Below are 19,860 nucleotides of genomic sequence, written 5' to 3'. Positions count from 1 at the left end.
GGGGTTCATAGGTGTCGGCACTGCTTGATGATGATAATTAAGAAAATGTAGAATGTGTAGTTCATTTAAAGAATTGAAAGTTTATACAATGAAAAATGCTTGCAAACTTGTCAAACCGCTCAGAATGGGAAGCCTAACCCACAATGCTATTGCGTCATACCTGTAAGGCGCGGCTGAAGTGTCCTCTCCATGTTTTTTTTTGGGGGGGGGGGGGGGGGGGGGGGGTCAGTTGCGGAGTGGGCATGGGGGGAGTTTAATCCTCATTAACCTCATCTCTTTCTTGCGCTACCACCACAGCCCAGTGTTGACTATGGCAGCGCCCTTGGACTTATCTGGAAAGCGGCTGTGCAGAAGAAATTTAGGCCTCGCTGTGCGAGAAAGAACGTGCAGTTTGTCTTAATGTGTGTTGTTAATTAATATAAGGCTGCTTCTGTGTCAGTTTGTAAGCAAAAATACACTTCCGCATCAGTTCCTACTTCACGAGTCCGTATCCATTGCAAGTCAAAACAAGCCTGTAGCCAAAACGAGCCTGCTGCTTAACAGGTAAAGCCATCGCTAACGTGTAGAATAGTAAGCGAGAGCGATAAATGACATTTAGCTACCGATTCGAGAGAGTTTTAGGGTGCAAAGAGGATCGAATGCGAGTGATTGATGGCGGCGGCGTTTTTGAAGTGAGTTGTTTAGAACGCAAATAACTCTTCTTAATTAGCATGCCGGTACTCAATGTGCGGTTTTCGTTTTCATTGCTTACCCGAGGCGGGCTATGCTTTCGTACAGGTGCGGTCATAATATGGAGCACGCGTTATACACAGACCAGCTATTGCTTGTGGTGTGATCGCCTAAATACAAGCACAAGAAAAAGCTTATCTTCTCTACAGTCGCCGCGAGAAAAGTTACACGTTGAAGCGTGGACCTTACTATTTCGGCCGCTCCTGTGCACGAGCCTTAAAAGTTTTCAGAACACTAAAAACACGAAAAGCGTGCAATTCCACATCGCTCAGAGGCCCAGCCAGGTATTGTAGTATAGTACAGCCTGCAAGCAAGATGGGCACAAGCACCTTTCCCGGAAACCTTGGGCTGCTTTCCAACTTGTTTTTATTGCACGGTGCACATTGCTCGAGCGCTCTGCACAGGGGTGACGCAGACTGTGCATTTTGCAGGTGGCACAGGGAAGTACAAAGCTTATCCTTGAGTTCGTGACCGCTTACTTGTACTGCATAGCGGTCGGGCTTTATCGTATTTCTGTGTTCCGAAAACCTCTGCGCTATGCTGTTCACCAGTGAGGAGTCTGCCTTCTAAAATGGAGCAAGATGACACATCTTTTGTCCTTGGCGTTGGTCTTCCGTGTATCTGTTCCTCGCGTGCTGCGGTCGGTTGTCGCTGTGCGCGCTATCGTTGCTTGTGTGTAAAAATTGGGACAATTGTGTGCATGACTTGTTGGATTGGTTTTGGAAAAAACTATAGCTGTGCTTTTGTCTGTAGAGTGTCATTTGCACGGGTGGTAACTATATTTCGTCGACAGAACGGATTTGGTTGATTCTAGTGGGCTTCCAGAGTACATGAGGTGGCTGTTCAATCAGGCCCTCAGGTGCATGCTCTAGTCATGGGGTCCGGTCTTTCAATTCCCAGTTCCAAAGCCCAGTTGACGGCCTGCAGTTGAGACGGTGGGTCCAGTCTGGACGCGGCATCCTCCCACTCTTGCTCGTTTAAGAGTTGCCGACCTTTCTTCAGTTTCAAATTGTTGCATTCGAATGAAATGTGCTTTAAATCTGCTTTTGTGGCCCCGCAGAGCTTACGATAGGGGGTGTAGATCCCTGGGGAAGCCCTGGAATATGGTGGTTTGGAAATGTGTCTATTTGCAGTTTCCGCCATGCCACCTGTTGATGTATGCTAAGGCTTTTTTCATTCGGTGGGAGGATCCTTCTGTTGTTTCTATAATGTGTAATTCCGTAGTAGGTGGTCAGGGTCTCTCTGGCCGACCGCAGGACCGACTCTTGCATTGCCAGGTTAGCGAAACGTTGGGCTAAGTAGCAGGCCACCTCATTCCCGGGGTACAACGTGTGGGCTCGAACCCATATGTTTCTAATGGGTTTTGTGTTAAGATATTGCTCTTTTAGGATTTGTCTGACGGGCTGTCCAGAGGCCAATGTTGCCGCGTAGAGTGGCAATGATGGGTTTGGTATGGCGACAAGAAGCTTAGCCGTGGGTATGAGGTTTGTGTTGAAAAGAAACCAACCCTTCCAGTGTGCCTTTAATTCTTAGCTGTAGTCTATCTGACTTGATGCTTACAGAAGTGATTTCTGCCTTTAGGGCATTCGTGATGGCAGTGTGGGTGACATTATCAGTCTTTCGTGAGGTCGAGTGCCAGTATAGCTTTAGTGTTGGCGTTAGTCAGTGTGCGTATTACATGTTCAGAAAGCTTGAGCATTATAGCTTGCATACATAGGTTGGCTTGGAAGCCTTTCATCATGTGCGGGAAGAGATTGTACTTGTCCATGTGGTCCTGTAAACTAGATAGCGCCACACGCTCCAAAACCTTCCGTGAGCATGAGGTTAGGAATATGGGCGTGAGGTTGGTTAGTGAGTTTCTTGCCAGGCTTGGGTATGACTAAAAGAAGTACCTTGGTGTGTTTCCGGGTGTCTGGCAGCCATCCATCTTTCCAGCAGTTGTACTGTGTGATCTCCTGAATAGAGTCCTTGTCTAGGTTTCGGAGTATTTTGTTGGTAAGCTCATCTGCTCCTGGTGCAGAGGATGTTGTAGTTTTCTGCATGGATGCTATTACCTATAGTATTGTTTTGTCTTTATCATTTTAGGATTGGGGTTGCTGCTGTAGTTGCGAAGAGTTTTTTTTTTTAATTTTGCATAGGTGTCGTTTCTGCATTTCCTTGATCATCTCTTCGTCATTGGGTGGGCTTCCATGCACTGTTTGTGTTACTGTTATCTGGGTCTAAAATGTATCTTAGATTTGTTCTCATTATTGTTTCTCGAGCATGGCTTTCGATTTGTCTCTCTAGTTTGGCTGTTCTAACCGTTAGTTCTTGTTGTGTTTGTTTCAGCCATCTCTTTTGTAAGCTGTTATGTGTCTGACACATGTAATAACATACTATCAGTGGCTTTGTTTTCTGCTTCTATCCCTATAGTCTTTGTGGTGTGCTCTGCATCCTTCAAGAGTAAGTGCACTCTTTTTGTTCAATCTTCTCGCCATCTGCATTGCCTTGCCTTTTTTCTTATCCCAGTTTACCACTCGTGTCTCCCTTCTTGAGTGTGCTGCTAAGTAATGGTCGCTTCCTAGGTTCTCATTTATGTTTCTGCATTGTGCATGTATGATGTTTTAGCATAGGGTCAAGTCTGGGCATGTGTTGGCTTGCGCACTATTTCCTATCCTAGTTGGCACTAGCAGATCCATCGCATGTGTAGCCATTGCCTCAAATGTGTTGCCAGAGGCTCATTCCTTTATTTAAAATTGTTCTGTAACCCCATGCCATGCGTTTTGCGTTGATACTATCAGGGGACTCGTTTTGCTTATTTTTCTGGCTTCATTTATGGCTTTCATTAATGTAGGACTCCACTTTTGGGGTTGCTCTATATATCTAGAATGGAGTATGGGGCCTCACTTCTTTTTTTGTGCAATGAGCTCAATGAGGTGGTAGCGTGCACCGTTTCATTATGTGTCGTGCTGTATTGTCGTCATATTTCTGTGGACCAAGACAGCCGTGAGTGGTCTTCGTTCCTTAGCATTTTCACGTTTTACGGTCGTGAACTTTTACTTTTTAGCGTGGAAGCACTGCTGCACGAGCAATCCCAAAAAACCCGAGGGGACTATAAAGCCACAACTTATTTCCCTCGAGGGATACTGGTAACTGCCATTTATTATCAGAGTTACCGTCAGTGAAAATTTGCCTGCCCCATACCCAAAATCGGATTAGGGCATTATGTACATTGACTTGGAGTTAGGTATTAGACAAATTCTATTTCTACATTTTTAGAGACGTCGGTAGCCCTTACAGGCTGCCACGTGCTGTGGTTGACCCTTGGTCTAGGATGCCACACCTGGTTGCTGCCGTATTGGCTTGACGTACGAGAAACCTCCGTACATCTCCTTCCTCGCTGGGCAGCGGGTGTTCCCACTGTGTCACGCTTGGGTTGTCTTTTTTTCAGATCCAACTCTGCATGCGGGCAGGTCACATGTAGGGCACATCTTTTGGAGCTCATGCAGGTGTGAGCAGGTGCCCGTCTGCAGCCTTCTCTAATCTACCACCTCTTTTGCTTAGTTTTTTGTGCAGGGCTGAGTAGCACTTCCATCAGCCCCTGTAATAATCTAGGATGTCTCAGTATGTCGGAATGGCAGGTTATATGCTTGGCCCACCCCTCAAAATTAACTTCACCCAAATCGAGAATTGAGTCGACCCGCTTTCGCACGTCTTGATCGGTTTCACTGTGTTATATCCTAATCATTTTTTACCTTTGTTTCTTGTAGGCTTTTTTCTTTTGAGAGGGTTTCAATGTGGAGCTGTAGGTTCTCCCGTTTTCTGCAAAGTTCCTACAGTTCCATTGCCATATCTCCACCAAGCCTTGCTCCATAATCTGTTTTAAGGAAGAATATTGGCTGTGCTGTGGGATGACATAAGGCTAATTGAGTAGCTGATGGGCAACTTCAATACCAGGGCAGGCAAGAAGTAGGCAGGAGACCAAACAGGGGGAGTGGTTTGTTAATATGCAAAGTACACCGGCCTCTACCATTTCACCTGCGTTGAAATGCGACCACTGCAGCCAGGGTCGAATTAGCGTCCAGCTTAGCTACTGTGGCTCTATGTTGCTGTAGTAGCTTGTTGGTTGCATTTGCAAGGATTTTTACTTTTCTGCTAATGCGTTGCCCTGATCTTGTTTTTTATGTTTGCTTCTATTTCCTCAAATCTGCTCGTTGCAAGCAGGGTGCTGCCTTTGCTATTAATGTAGTATGGTGCAGTTGTACATGTGTAAATCTAGTCCATGGAAATAAATGGAAAGTCATCCCCAAAGTCGTGGATTTATGCCTAATGCTTTTTTTTTCTTTTGGCAGACTGCAATTTTGCAAGGTTGCATGCTACAGGAAGGCCCCAGTCATTAAGACGGCGAGACCACAATTGCAGGTTTATTAAGCACACTCAAGCGCTGTGGTAAGTTTTCACACTCCAGGCACACAGGTCTACTTTGTCAATATTCAGGCTTTTGTAATGCAGTCATTTAAGGAGCACACGAAGGCACTCTCTCCCCAACAGTATAGGTCGACACATAAAACTGCAATAAAAGTGACAAAAGAAACGTACTAGGGAACAGCAATTTATTCTGTGGGCCAGTGCCCTCCAGTACCATGAACTCTCATAATGAAGCAGTTCACCCACAGGAATTTTTAGGCTGTTTTCATCCACAGTTGGACAGCAGCTTTCACGTATTGCACTTGCAACACATTGAATGCTGAATATTAAAGAAGTTGCTTCCTTGCAGCAGACGAACAACTGGTGATGCCATGCTGCAGTTCTTTGGTGCGCACATGTAAGAGAGCCAAACAAACATGCACAATTAGTTTAGCTGTAAGAGAGGTTCCTTTCCTTGCAAAACCACAATGCAAAGACGAATGCACTGGTTATGTATGTGCCCTTTCTATCTCTATCCTTCAAAGCTGGCCTGTATTGCTAACTGCATTTTAATGACAGAGTCACTATTTTCACCTGACTCAGCTTAAAGGGACACCGAGAACAACTCTATTGTTAGCAAAATCCAATATGTGGGCATTTCAAAGAGTTGTTGTTTGTCCAGCAGCAAAAGACTAATTTATTGCAGAGAGATTTGGATTCTGAGTTCAGAACGATTTTTCCACCTCTCTGACTCAAACTCTGGACTCTCTGATGATGTCACCTCCAAAAACTGACGTGAACCACGACGTAAATGCGGACTCTGTGATTGTTGACTGCAAGCGGGGCTAGCAGCAGCCGAAGTAAAAGCAACCGCCGGCCAGACGTTGAAGGCATCTTTTGTCTCTTCGTTGACGCCAGCAGCTGGTATGGATCCCGTTCCCAATAACAAAGTTTTCGCAATAAACTCTGTTAGCTCCGTCCTGCATTTCCCCAAACTTAGCCCCAGAGAGTGCGCAATGCTTTTGAGGACTTAGAAAACTGGACTACCTGGATACCAAGAGTATTGGGCACTGACGAGTTGGCAGCAAACGAGCTATTGCCTCGACCTGCAGAGTGCGGTCGTATGTTACTGCCGAGTCTCTCTCTCGATAGTGTCGCTCGAACCTTGGAACCCTCGTGTTCAGTAAATAGATGGATGTCGTTGCATGTGCCGTCCCTAGTGCTGCTAACCATGCGCTCCGTGGAAAGAATCTGAAGGGAGACTTCTTGTGAGCACTGCGCAGGTGCGTTAAGTGGCGGCTGTGATGTGTCTGCATTGTTGATTGACAGGAATACAGTACAACCTCGTTGTTAAGTTTTTTTTTCACTTGCGGGAAGAAACATATTATTCAAACCACCTCATTTTGAGAAATGTAATTGCTGAATTGAGGGAAAAAAACATTTATTGACAATTTCTTTATAAAAATGCCGATTGGCATTTCTTGGCACAAGAGCTGAACAGATCCTATTCCAGAGCTCTCTGAATTCAGTCTGCGTTCGCGCTTTCTTTAGCGCGGAAGAAAATTCTTAACGCATACGGTCCGTCGATGGCAGTGACGAAAGTAACCAAAATCTCTGCCTTGCAATTTTCGGATGCTTCACCCGTTCGCTCCCCAGTACTGTGGAAAAGCCACTGCGGCAGCTAATTGTCGCACTGCTGCTTTTTAAGCTGCATGTCCCAGACCCGGCCAATTCATATACAAGTTCATCGCTGTAGTTGATAGAAGCTTCGCCTTGTCTCCTTTATGCACCGCGAAGAAACCTCAGCGTTTCTCCTCTTCATATTGGGACCCTGCAGAAATGGCCATTGCGAACGCTAGCACGCAGTTTTTATTTTTTGTTCTTGATGGCGGCAGTGGTGCTTCGCCTCGTCACATTGAGACACCGCAAAGAAGCCACCACAGTGTGTGACTGCCGCAAAAACGTCATGTGCCCTCTCATTCGGCACACTTGTATGTGTGCACATGTGCGCTTGGTCAATAAACGTATTATACGACCACAATAGCCGGTAAATCGCGTGCCTGGGAACATATTAACCGGAAAAAATATAGTTTAACTCTAAAGACAATTATAATGTCCATGATTTTGAGTGTACGAACCGGGAATGTATCAACGAGGTTCTACTGTACTGACAAACTTCGTCCGAGGAACACTTGGAAATCGTTTGGGTTAACTGCTGCTCCATACTTGTAAATCATGGCACATCAAAAATGAAACCACACAGACACGAATCGCCAGATCAAGGATACTGAAACGATCTGCCTGCCTCTGGCGCCACCATGTAAAAGCTGTCTTTAACTTGCAAAATTCAGACTGCCTGTTTCACTCTTCGTTGTGTGATGAAAGTGCACTAGCATTTGGAAATGACGCTTGCTTCAATACTCAGATGCGTAACCTTCATGGGCATTTGTCAGCTTCATAGATAGTGTTATTTTGGCGATGTCATCTCACCTGCACTTGCGAAGTTGGCCTGTAGCAACGATACCTATATTTCAGTTCTAGCTTTTTTCTACGTTCCAAGAGGTGTTTTTTCAGCGAGACTGGTCTTTTTGTGATTAGGAGCTGGCATTCTATCAATACTAGCCAACTTCAAATTCTCCTCTGCATCCCACGACACAACTTTTCCAGAAAAAACAGCAGATAAGGATAGAATACTACAGCACGATAAAACTTTGAAATATCGCACTTAGTAACAATGGGCCATGGTCTGCAGCATCTTGCATTGCTCCGCTGACGAATCAACAGTCAAGAAAATGAGCTTTTTAAAGTCTCACTATCTCAAACAAACTACAGGCAGCAAAATTCGAGACATTGTAATTCGGCTTACAATTTAGCTTTTTATTGCTCGAAGAACGGACTACTTTTTCATCGAGTACGAATTCCGTGTGACGGCCCTGAAAGTGGGCCCTAATGAAAGTGTTAAAACAGATTGAATTTTTAATTTTGCTAAATATACATGCAAGGCTAGCAGTGAAACTTTAAAATAGTTCATTAAGAGGGAAATAACTGTTCATGTACATAAAGGTGAGGTGTGTAATTACCAATTGTCAAGTATGTTGGAATGACTGTAAAAAAAAACTGTCTTTATGCAGGCATCTTTTTGGAACTGCAGCATAAAAATGTTACTTATTCTAGTTCATTGCACAGGCAAATATATAGGAAAAATAAGTAGCAAAAAAGGTTTTTCAAGAAAAACAGCTAAAATGATTTGAAACATCTATGAATGCATAAAGCAGTCAAGAGGGTTACTATCTGCCAAATCCATACGCTGACAGGAAGATTTCCAGTTATAATCCCATGTGAGGCAAGCCTTCAATGTTTACACATATAACTTGATCCCATTGTGGTTCAAGAATTCTAGCATCCTTCCCTTGCTATTGTTGAGATGACACATGGCACCATAGAAACCAAACCTCAGTGTTGGTAGGATGTAAACTGAAAAAGTAAATGTCACAAAAATCTTCCATTTATTTTCCTGTTTGTCAAACTGAAACAGTTAGCTTTGATTTCGCGAGACACTTTTAATGCTCCAACTTTGCCTTCATGTTTGGAAAGGTTTAATGGGAACATGATTTCTGAATGATTTGCAAGAAAAATTAATATTTCAACAAAAGTTTGAAAAATTCTTTTCCAAAAAGGTGATGGGGCACTTCTACCCTTAGGTGTACAATGCAATAGCATTAGAGATCCCTCCCGTGCTTTTTTCCGTAGGTTTTTGCTCACAAGCCCAAATGGCGTTATGTTACTGTGTGACATGCAGGAGTGTTGCAGAAGCAGTTCCGTAGTGCCACCTGGCATGGTAGGCAGGTTATGAGGACGCCACATGATCATGTGACCTCTAATGACCAATTAATTTTCGCCCCCAGTTGAGTTTCCCCTTCCGGTGGCGATGAGAGGAAACTACTTGATGGTGAAATCGAGGTTTCTTGATGACCCGGTGGTTCTACCCGCAAACATTCACATTACTCAATGAAAGGAGAAGGTTAACTATTTATTTACAACATAGGTAAAAAAACGAGAAGAAACAAAGCAAGGAGAAAACTATTTACATGACTAAATCGTGGATCAGACGAATTCAGCCCCCGCTCAACCCAGAGCGCTTGGTTTTAAACCCTCTGTCTCCGCCCTTAGCGGGGACAGCAACCAATAAGATAACAAACGACCCATCTCGCCAATCAGTGGTCAGGGAAAGGAAAATAAGGATTTCCGCCAACTATTCACAGATTGGGGAAAGAGTGCTGATTTAACATTTGGGAAAGGAGAGGTTGCAATCAAATAGACAAACAGCACAAACGCGACCACCCTCTCCCACGGCCCAGCCGTTACCACTTTCCTATCTCTTTCGCACACGCGACAAAACGATCCCTAAAGTGTTTACAGAATACACCGCGCAAGACGAACACAATCGTTACGGGAATAGTGGGTTTCCGGTCACTCGGCTAATACTCAGCCGTATCTCGTGCGCCCCCGAAACCTCGTCAACCCCTTAACAACCACATGTCGACAGCTGTACATGGTTAGCGTTTTTCCCGGCAGGTCATCCCCGTGACGGCGCAGCGTAAACGAGGACGTCCGCCGCACGAAGGGGAGGCAGGGACGGGACGGGCCCCTTTGTTGGGGACTTCCAACCCCACTGGAGCGGCCTTCCCTGTGGACACAATATCAACGAGTTCGCGGAAAGGTCAGCGAACTCCACACCCCCCACAGTAGGCAAGCTGCGATACAAATTCACGTGATCTCACTCGACCAATCAGTCATTAGATTGCGATGTCACAAGGTCACCTGACCTGTCTCTACCAACCAGGGATTTTTATGACGCAGAGAGATGCCACTTTTTCTGAAGAAATTGCACCTTTAAGGCTATTGCATTAATATACAGTTTACAAAGCAACCTCATAACATAAGCTTTTAAGGCCAAAAATGAAATGCACATGTTCCTATCACCAGCTGATTTCTGCAAGTAAACTGCAGGGTTTGAAAAGTTTCTTGAAATTAGACTACACCGCCGTTTACTTTCAACAGGGTTCTTTATGTGCGTGCGAATTATGAGCTTGAATAGAGTGGCTGGGAAAACTTTGAAATGCAAATTTTGCAGCAGTGGATGAGTCTGTTGCAGAACCATCACCAACAAAGCCAGAATGGTCCATAAATTAAATTTTTACCATGAATGAAAAAATCGGCAATGAGCAAAACTTGTCAAGACTATGGTAGAAATGAAAACTTCTTGGGTCCAATTTCAATTCCGCATTAAAAATCGCATGAAATAAAATAAGTTGCAGTGAAGCCTTGTCAATAGTGTATCAGACTTTGTGACCGCTTAGCAAAACACTGGCATGGAGGCAACAAATTTTTGGGCGCATGTATTTTTTCATTTGGAACGATGCTATGTAAATAAAATTGTATATATGAGGACATGGCATTCGCTTAAGCCTGCTGATAATTTACGATTTTTTCCTCATGCCGTTTCGATGTGAACACTGCATGGCAGCAGTGACATACGCACATACATGATGTGTCCAGTTCACAGAAGGCATGCAAAAAATAATCGTTCAACTATTGGGTAGGCTTGCATAACAGTTGATGTGAGGTGAAATGAATAAAGCAGTGACCATACTGCAGTTTTTTTCATGCCTTGCGCAACCTGAGCGCCTTGTGTACATCACAGCGGTCGTTTAGCACTTGAAACCAGAACAGCGAAAAAAAGGCAGTTATAAATTATGCACCGCTTGTTGGCGCAGTCCATCTGCATGGCCATTTTTCAGTGTGCTGCGCATCATTCGAAAGTGAGAAAACAACTCTAATTTAGTTCTGTACTCTTTCAACACCATGTGTTTTCAGTTGGAACTCTGTTCTAGCAGATTTCTCAGAAATCGGGTTAAGCCTCATTTCTACCCAAAACTGCAGCTTCTGGAAATATAACTTGCCACAACACAACGCCAAGAGCACTGTACGGGCATTAGTGGATGCCTTGTACTTGTTATAGTGGATGCCTTGTACTTGTTATAGAACTGCATTTTTAGCGCATGGTGTAACCTGAAGGTAAGTTCGAACAGTGCATTTTCAAAGCTAGAGGCCTAGAAAAGGTAGTGTCCAGCGTTATTGTATGACAACTACCAATGCTAATGACATGTTGAGCCAAAAGCTGGAACAAAGAAGGAGCCAAAGGAAGAGGAAAGGCCAGCAGGGTCTCCATGGCTGCTGCATTTTCTGCGGCATTGAATAAAGGTTTAACGAAACAAAAGCAAGCAGTGTCGTGTACATCCTGTCGTTTGTTGCTAGGAAAGAAAAACATGCACTAGATAGAGGTAATTTATCATTGTTGGTAACAACACAACATCCCTAGCTATAAAACTTGAATAGCCTGCTCTGTACCTAAGTTTGAACATTAAGTTTCATGTTCAAACTTACGTAATGCCTCAATAGAGGCCTTTAAGGGTAAAATAATGATGACGACCTAATTTTTTTATCCTCCGAATTCTGGGCGGGGACGAAAACAAAGGGCCACCATTTTGCTGGATGTCCAAGGGACAGGGCGGACACGGGTCGATGAACTGCGACGTGTCGCTGGCATTGCGTCGAAGGAATCGGTGTAAGAGAGGCAAGTGGTAGTAGGAACAGAGATGACCACAGGAAGACACCGGTGCACTCCTGTAAACAGCCCCAGGAACTTGGCAGCAGCAGGAAAAGCCATAGCCAGGACCCGTCGACGACATCCTGAAACGCCGTAGGCTTAAACGGGCTCCGAATAAAGTTTTGGCATGCCTACGATGTTAAAGGGCGCTGGTCACAAATATCCTCCAGCTAGAATTTTTTTAATGCGTTTTGTGGAAGCTGAGTTATCTGTAGACAAAATTTGAATTTACGCATCTTTGCACCTTTCTCCTTTCTCTCGTCAATTTTTTGCGCGCTGAAATGTTGGCACGCCTCTGTCGGTCCCACCCACTCAGTGGGAGAGGGGGCGGAGATTCCGGCCGCGGCCATGGGAGGTGCGTGACGTCATGGCAAACCAATAAAAGACCTTTGCTGCTGACGTAACGAGCTTGGGTTTCGGGCGAACAGGCGGCACCGCAGGTCGCCGCGAATTTTAAATATATTTTAAATGATTGGTCCGCTTTTGAAGTACTGTACGCGGCATGAACACTCGGTGGCCTGTACTCTACATAATGCAAGGCGCTATTATAAGCAAGCTCAAATACCCTTTTCAGGAACCTTTTAATGCAGCCAATCCAAGGGAGCCTCTCGGCAGCACGATCCCTCTGCCCATCAGTCCACAGGCAGAGGCTCTTTCATTTTTATTCTTTTTCATTCCTCACCATAATTTATGTCCATCAGCTGCCACCTCCACGTTTGAATGGGGCGCAGGAGGCTTGCATCGGTGGTTCAAGGGTGGTCCACGACACCACGGACCTAGTGTCCGATGGCTGCCACCTCCATGATTGGATCACCCGACCTCCGCTGTGCTGTCTCCCTTCACAGCTCGGCGACACCACGGGTTCCCGAGAATCCGCAGGGACATTCCCGCAGGGGGATGATGGTGAACAGTGATTCTTCACGGACCCGAGCACCCGCGCTTCGCCGTGCGAGGCATCGCCGTGTCCGGGGAAAAGGGGTTCCTGGTGGTTGAGCTGATGCCGAGTGTCTGGACCTGTAAGGCCCCTCGGCAAAGGCAATACACCACTTTGGCCCCAGCTTCCTGTAGACGGCACCTCCGGCCTGACCCGACTGGGGGAAATCTGTAGTCGCCTTTTCCTATCCTCTCCTCTATCTTTCACTTTCCTACCCCTTTCGCACAACTATCCTTCCTCCTACTCACTTCTTCGTTTTTCCTGGCAGCGAGGGTTAACCTTGTGTGACCAACCACCGTGAGTTGCGCCATATTTGATTATAGTTAAGGTGTACAGGTGGCGTGGGCAGGCCTTCCTTGCAAATTCCTGTCTCGTCGCTTAGTTGGGCTCCATGGTGGGTGGCTGGCACCATGACCGAAAAACTTAATTTTTTATGGCTCCCCCACTTTAAAAACAAGATCGCTTTCTCAAAAGAGGGCAGACGAGGAAGACGACTTCTTTCAAAAAAGAAAAGTAACTTTTCCAAAATATCACGTGATCCACAATGAAGAAGAAGATAAGCAGGCAAGAATAATATCCCCCTTCCTTGTGTCAATCTGCTTGACAGAAACATTAGGCATTGGCTATAAGCTCTCAAAAATGGCCAGCAGCGATTTATTGCTTGAACTGTGCGACAATGTCCAACACTCCAAGTTCTCCAACCTAACGTCCATAGCGGAAATCCCTGTCTCCTTGACTTCTCATCGCTCACTTACCACTGCCCGAGGCGTAATATCCGAAAATGATTTTGTTCACATCACCGAAAAAGAAATGCTCGAAGGGCCCACCGACCAAGACGTCATAGATGTCTACCGAATCAAAATCCAGAAGGACAATAAGGAAATAGACACCAAACACTTGATCCTTACGTTCAACACCAGCACATTGCCCAACACAATTGACGTGGGATATTTGAAAGTTAATGTAAGACCATACATACCCAACCCTCGCAGATGTTTCAATTGTCAAAGGTTTGGCCATGGCTCACAGAGTTGCCACGGTCGCAAAACTTGTGCAAAATGTGCTTCGAATGATCACCAGTCTGATGGATGTGACGCAGCCCAGCACTGCAAACTGTGAAGGAGACCATGCTGCATACTCCAGGGCGTGTCCATCCTAGAAGAAATAAAAAGAGATAATCACCATAAAAACAAAGGAAAACATTTAATTTAAAGAAGCGAGAAGGCGTTTTGCGCTTACAAACACATTCTTTTTCACAGCAAAACAAAACTTCGCTGATGTGGTGCGCAGGGGCGTAGCACCACACAGCAATTCGGCACCTGCCAAGGGCGCTTTCACAGAGCCTATGGCAGGGCCATCGACGCCCCAGGCAGGGTCAGCGAAAGCTGCCCTGTCATTGCCAAAGCAGGGAGCGCCGATCTATGGGTCAGCATCCCGCAGGACTTCCCTTATCAGGGGAGGCCTGAAACTAACACAACCGCAGCTGCGTGGTCCTCCAGCAGTTCTGGCAAGGTGATAGATATAACTTCCAGTCCGCCTGCTTTGCAGCGGCGGAACAGCTCTCTTGAGCGAAAAAAAGACAGGCCCCTCATAACGGGCCCATATCTAAGTAAATCCCCTTTCATTTCCTCTCAAAAACACAAACATGCCTTTTTTGAATTCAGTGGAATTGTAGAGGACTTATGCGGAATTACAGTGACATAACACATATTTTAGGGTGAATCCGGAGTTCCCGGGTTCGAACCCGACTGCGGCGGCTGCGTTTTTATGGAGGAAAAACGCTAAGGCGCCCGTGTGCTGTGCGATGTCAGTGCACGCTAAAGATCCCCAGGAGGTTGAGATTATTCCGGAGCCCTCCACTACGGCACCTCTCTCTTCCTTTCTTCTTTCACTCCCTCCTTTACCCTTCCCTTATGAGACAGATACTGCGCCATTTCCTTTCCCCCAAAACCAATTATTATTATTATTACTATTATTTAGGGTAAAAGTTACCCATAGTTTTGTTTTCAGGAGACCAATCTTGGTCCACAACATGTGCATATCCTGAAACATTATAAAACTTTTAGACGCGATCGAGAGCAGGCAAATCGACTCTTGGGAGGCGTCGCGATTGTCGTTCAAAGCGGCGTCCCTGCTCAAGAGATCAAGCTCATTACAAAACTTAAAGCGGTTGCAGTCAGCATCATCACCTATAAAACACTAACAATCTGTTCAATATACATTCCTCCACAATTTGCATTAATAGCCCATGATCTACAAGAACTGATAGATGATCTTCCAGAGCCATATCTGGTAGTTGGGGATTTTAATGCCTACTCTTCTTTTTGGGGAAGCGAGCGCTGCGACTCTAGGGGGCAAACTATCCAAGATTTTATTCTCACAAACAATGTCTTTTAAACATGGAAAAGGCCACATACTGCTCTCCAACCTCACGCAATATGAGCAGCTTAGATTTGTCCTTTAGTTCTCCATCTATTCTTAACAATTTTAAATGGAACGTTATCGACAACCCATATGGCAGCGATCACCTTCCTGTATTAATCAGTTTGACATCAGCACCAGAAATCATCCCAACTAAACCGCGACATTGGAAGCTGCATTTAGCAGACTGGGAAATTTGAGCACAGGCCAATTTATAAAATATAGCTTTAGAAAACCTCAGCATCAACGAAATGTTCCCGAATTGCATAATTACTGCTGTACACTTAGCTGTTCCTCAGTCTTCAGGAGTGGTGCGGCAAAAACACAGTGTGGTGGACAAAGGAATGCAAGGAAGCAAAAAACAACAAAATAGAGCTTGGGGCAAATTTCGCTGATACCCTACACATAGAACCTCAAGCTCAGTACGTCAGTCACAGTGCTGAGAAAGCCTCATGGCAGAGTTACATTTCGTCTGTAAGCTGTCAAATAACAAAAAAAATAAGATTAACATTTGTCCTTTAACCCCGCGAACTTGATGCCCATCAATGCAGTTATAAAAAGGGATGCTCAACAACAGACCATTTAGTTCACCTCGAAAACAATAAGAGAAGCTTTTATACACAAACAGCACTGTCTTGCCGTTTTCTTTGATATGGAGGAAGCGTACGATACAACCTGGAAGTTTGGTATCGTCCGCGACCTTGGCGACCTAGGTATCCGCGGTAGGATGTTAAACTGACTTCCTTTCCGACCGCTCATTTCAAGTACGCCTGGGATCAACTCTGTCCAGGACCTTCGTTCAAGAGAATGGGGTTCCTCAGGGATGTATTTTAAGCACGACATTGTTTAGCATAAAAATGAATGCCATAAGAAAAAATAATCCCAAAGTCCATCCTGTATTCAGTGTGCGTTGATGATCTTCAAATAGCTTGCACATCCTCAAACGTAGCAACATGCGAGAGACAAATACAGTTGACAATGATTAAACTAGTGACATGGGCAGATCACTACGGTTTCCAGTTTTCCACACAGAAAACAGTAGCCATCCTTTTCTCGCTTAAACGAAGCATACAAGCTGACCCTTTTATACACCTGAACGGAACACGGATACCTGTCAAAAAAGAGCACAAATTTCTGGGTACAACTTTTGACAAAAAACTCAATTTCCTGCCTCATATAAACGCACTGAAAAAGAAAGCCTCCGGATCCCTAAATATACTCAAAGTACTGTCACGTAAACGTTGGGGTGCTGACAGGACGCCTTTTACAAATTTATCGCTGCATGGTACGCTCCACCTTAGACTATGGATGTATAGTTTATGGGTCAGCGAGGCCTTCATACCTGAAACGACTAGATCCAATACATAATTTAGGTTTGCGTCTTTACTCTGGTGCTTACAGAACGTCAAACATAACTAGTCCATGTAGAAATCAACAAACCATCGCTTACAGATAGAAGCACCATGCTCACATGCTCATACATTTTAAACATCCGTTCACTGCCCAAACACCTATGTTGCCCAATAGTCGCAAAGTGCCCATCTAGAACACTGTTTCACAACAAACCGCTCGCTATCAGGCCACTCATTCTGTGTATTGAAGAGATGTGCCAAAACCTCGCCGTACTAGATACATTACCTAACATTGCTCGGAGACGAGATTCACTGCATGCATGGTACAATTTTCCTGCAATCTGCGATCTCACTCTTACACAGTTTCATAAGAAACAAACTCCGCAACAACATATAGTACAAGAATTCCTTGCACTGAAAGAAAAGTACAGTAGTTTTATACAGATGGTTCAAAAACGGACGTTTACGTAGGAAGCGCAGTGGTCCGAGGGAAGTCGGAGAAAACAGTACGACTTCCACAGTGCTCATCCATCTTCACTGCAGAATGTTACGCAGTCTGTGTGGCCATGGAAAAAATAGAAAACGAGAACCTTACCAACAGTATTATTTACACAGACTTCCTCAGTATACTTACAGCTTTTCACTCTAGAAATGCAGTCACTCCGATTCTTGGTGACATCATGCACAAGATAGTAAGAGCCGCAGCTCGAGGACAAAACAAAGTTCTGCTGGGTTCCCAGTAATGTCGGAATAAGAGGCAACGAGAGGGCAGTTACTGCACTGCTAAAGCTCGCGGGAAGGAAATAAAAAAAGTAAATATACCTTTTAAGCATTGCATAAACTTGGCACAGCGTGAATTAAGAGAAAAATGCAGTCGGAATGGAACGACAAAGTGAATAATAAACTACATTTGGTGAAGCCAGTTTTAGGTGAATTTAAATCGTGTGCACCAGGAACGCTTTAAGGAAGTGATTTTATGCCGTCTCCGGATAGGTCACACGCACCTTACGCATAACTTCCTGCTAACAAAACAAGGCAAACCTATTTGCGAATGCGGAGATGATCTTACGGTCAATCGTATTTTACTTTCATGTGTGCAACTGGAAACACTGAAAAAAAAAAGTATTTAACTCAATTTTATAATGAATGCATTCCTTTTCATCCAGCACTGCTCTTAGATGATAATGCCATTGTTAACATACATTCTGTTTTTAGCGTTTTAAAAGAAGCAGCGGTGCTTGAAAAACTAAATCTTGAACCACTGGTTTGCTTTAATACATGATGCACCTCAGCCACTTTCTCATTCCTGAGAAGGCTGAGGTTTTTATTTCATATTCAAACCATTTTATTTCCTTTCAGTTGAAAGTGGAAGACGAGGCAAAAGGCATGGAGCCTGACAAGGCCTCGACTCCCATCTTTAGTTCGGAGCAGTCAAAACTTCAATACATTTGCAGGGATTTCTCCTGATGAAACGGTGTACACATAGACATAAAATAAAAAGTACATATGAACACAAAATGCTGGAAACCGTGTGCTCGCAGAGGTGCACTGCCTTTTGGGCCAGTAATCTGGCTGCTTTTCCAGATTTTTGTTTGTAGCAGTGCGCTTTGCTGCAGATGGCTGCTTATCCGGAAATTGCTTTAGCGCCTGTCTTATCTCATGGACTTTCTTTATCACGAACTCTTCTTGTGCTGCATCGCCCGATTCCTTGTTCGCTAAGTCTTGTAAAGCAGCTCCAAGCAAAGTACGGACGTTTTCAATACCACGACTTTGCGGCTCAGGGATTGCATCAGCCTGGATGCTGTCGAGAAGTGCCTGGCTCATCTAGAGTGAATGAATCATTTTCTGTTGAAGTCGAAGGAAGAGCTGCGCCTTTTTCAGTCGATCCTTGAGCGCTTGAATTGTTTTTTTCACGCTCCCATTGAGCAACTGCATGCATATGCTTACACAAACTCAAGTGCTGCTTGTAATCCAAGCATACACATTGCAAGGTGTGGATACATATGTTGCATTGTTTGCAACTGTAGCTGCACCCTTGGCATGGTATGCTGCCCTTTACTACAGTGTGCTTAAACTCTTGCAAAGGTTGCGACTGCACCAGCGACCATCCATCAGGTAATTCACTCACGCCAGATTGAGCGAGCTCGACACCTGCGCAGTGCTTCTTATAGCGGTCTGCTGTCCGGTGGCTTGCCATGGGCCTCACATGTGAAATGAGCTGCTTGATGAGCCGATCATTCGTAAATTCCAGTAAAGTATGCAGCAATTTGTCCATGTGCTGGCACTGCTTTCTTCGCAAATAAACAGCCTTTAGCTCATTGTGCATAGACTCTACGTGATTGTTTGTCGTGAGGCCAGTACCTTGCCTATAGCAATGCGCCCACTGCTCAGGATGCTTTGCATAAGACTTTCCGAAATACTCCACAAAGTCTTAGCACTCCCCCACTGACTTAGCCGCCACAAATTTTTGAAGAAGAGCCTGAAATTCTGGTACGCTTGGGCAAGCCATCAAAGTGTGCAGAGTGTCTGACCAGTTTTTTATTTTCATCGCCACTAACTTTGCTAAGTTTGGAGGTCCAACTGCGTTTTAAGTGCCAGGTGCAGAGCAAGCGTCTCTGAGGGATCCCCATTACCTTTTGCCAAGCATTGCAATATGCTGCTGCATCGTCAGACATGAAGGCCTCGCAGCAAAGTGCCTGACCAATACTACCTTTTATTGCCTGAAAAAACCGAACCATAGTTTCCTCCGATGTGCTTTGAGAGAGGAGATAAGCACAAGGTATGCCTGACCAGTCAGCCGCAATTACGAGCACTGTCATGAGCGGAAGCCCATAAGAATTCGTACCATGCGTCGTGTCAACACATAGAGACTTGGTGCCATAGTGCAGAAGCATTTCCCTTTGAGTGCAAGTGATAAGGGCCATGTTAAACTCCTTGATGTCTTTTCGTGAGAGCAACTCGTTATCAGCATACAACAGAGCCGAATCTGTGCTTTCCTTTAGATCATGGATCCACATCTGCATACTGACAAAGTCATCTGGATCTCTTTGCTCCTCATTTCCAATTTGGTACTTGTACTTTGTATGTTATATATATCTTTCGTAGTCGAAGTATAGAGCCTGTCCAATGCAACTCCAGCAAATGAGTGTGCATCTGCAAGAATCCTTCTAATGGGGACTCCTATACCGAGCTTTTGTGCTATGGCAGCCACTTCAGTGGCGGACAAGCGCAGGTGTGTCACACTCTTCTCATGGCCATAGTGCTCAGCCTGGTACTCAACGGTTACCTTTTCACCATCCTGAGTGACAACCATACCAGCAAAACAATGTTTGTTGCATTTCACACTGCCCACTGCCTTTGGCTGCCAT

At 44.9% G+C, this 19,860-nt stretch overlaps 2 long non-coding RNA genes across 6 annotated transcripts in view; one reads left to right on the top strand and one right to left on the bottom strand.

Moving 5' to 3' along the window:
* Positions 1-279: 279 nt before the first annotated feature.
* LOC144094154 (uncharacterized) lies at positions 280-19,848 on the top strand. Of its 3 annotated transcripts, XR_013306453.1 has the most exons (5): positions 280-671; positions 3,142-3,171; positions 5,061-5,157; positions 9,691-9,835; positions 17,852-19,848. It is a non-coding gene; the product is annotated as an uncharacterized LOC144094154 (long non-coding RNA). The 3 variants fall into 3 exon arrangements; XR_013306451.1 differs by lacking the exon at positions 9,691-9,835; XR_013306452.1 differs by lacking the exons at positions 3,142-3,171; positions 17,852-19,848 and having other exon boundaries at positions 9,691-9,822.
* LOC144094153 (uncharacterized) overlaps positions 5,305-19,860 on the bottom strand; it is a 38,208-nt gene continuing 23,652 nt past the window's right edge. The window contains exons 3-4 of one of the 3 annotated variants that reach the window (XR_013306441.1): positions 16,960-17,048; positions 9,125-13,874 (exon numbers count right to left, since the gene is read on the bottom strand). This is a non-coding gene — a long non-coding RNA (uncharacterized LOC144094153). Of the gene's footprint in view, positions 5,519-9,124; positions 13,875-16,959; positions 17,049-19,860 lie in introns of those variants that run through there. The other 2 variants (XR_013306446.1, XR_013306440.1) reach the window with 2 other exon arrangements.

This window comes from Amblyomma americanum, chromosome 6 (genome assembly GCF_052857255.1).
Source record: "Amblyomma americanum isolate KBUSLIRL-KWMA chromosome 6, ASM5285725v1, whole genome shotgun sequence".
Taxonomy (NCBI): Eukaryota; Metazoa; Arthropoda; class Arachnida; order Ixodida; family Ixodidae; genus Amblyomma; species Amblyomma americanum.
Note: the sequence above shows the minus strand (reverse complement) of the source record. Positions and strands in the feature narration are given on the sequence as shown.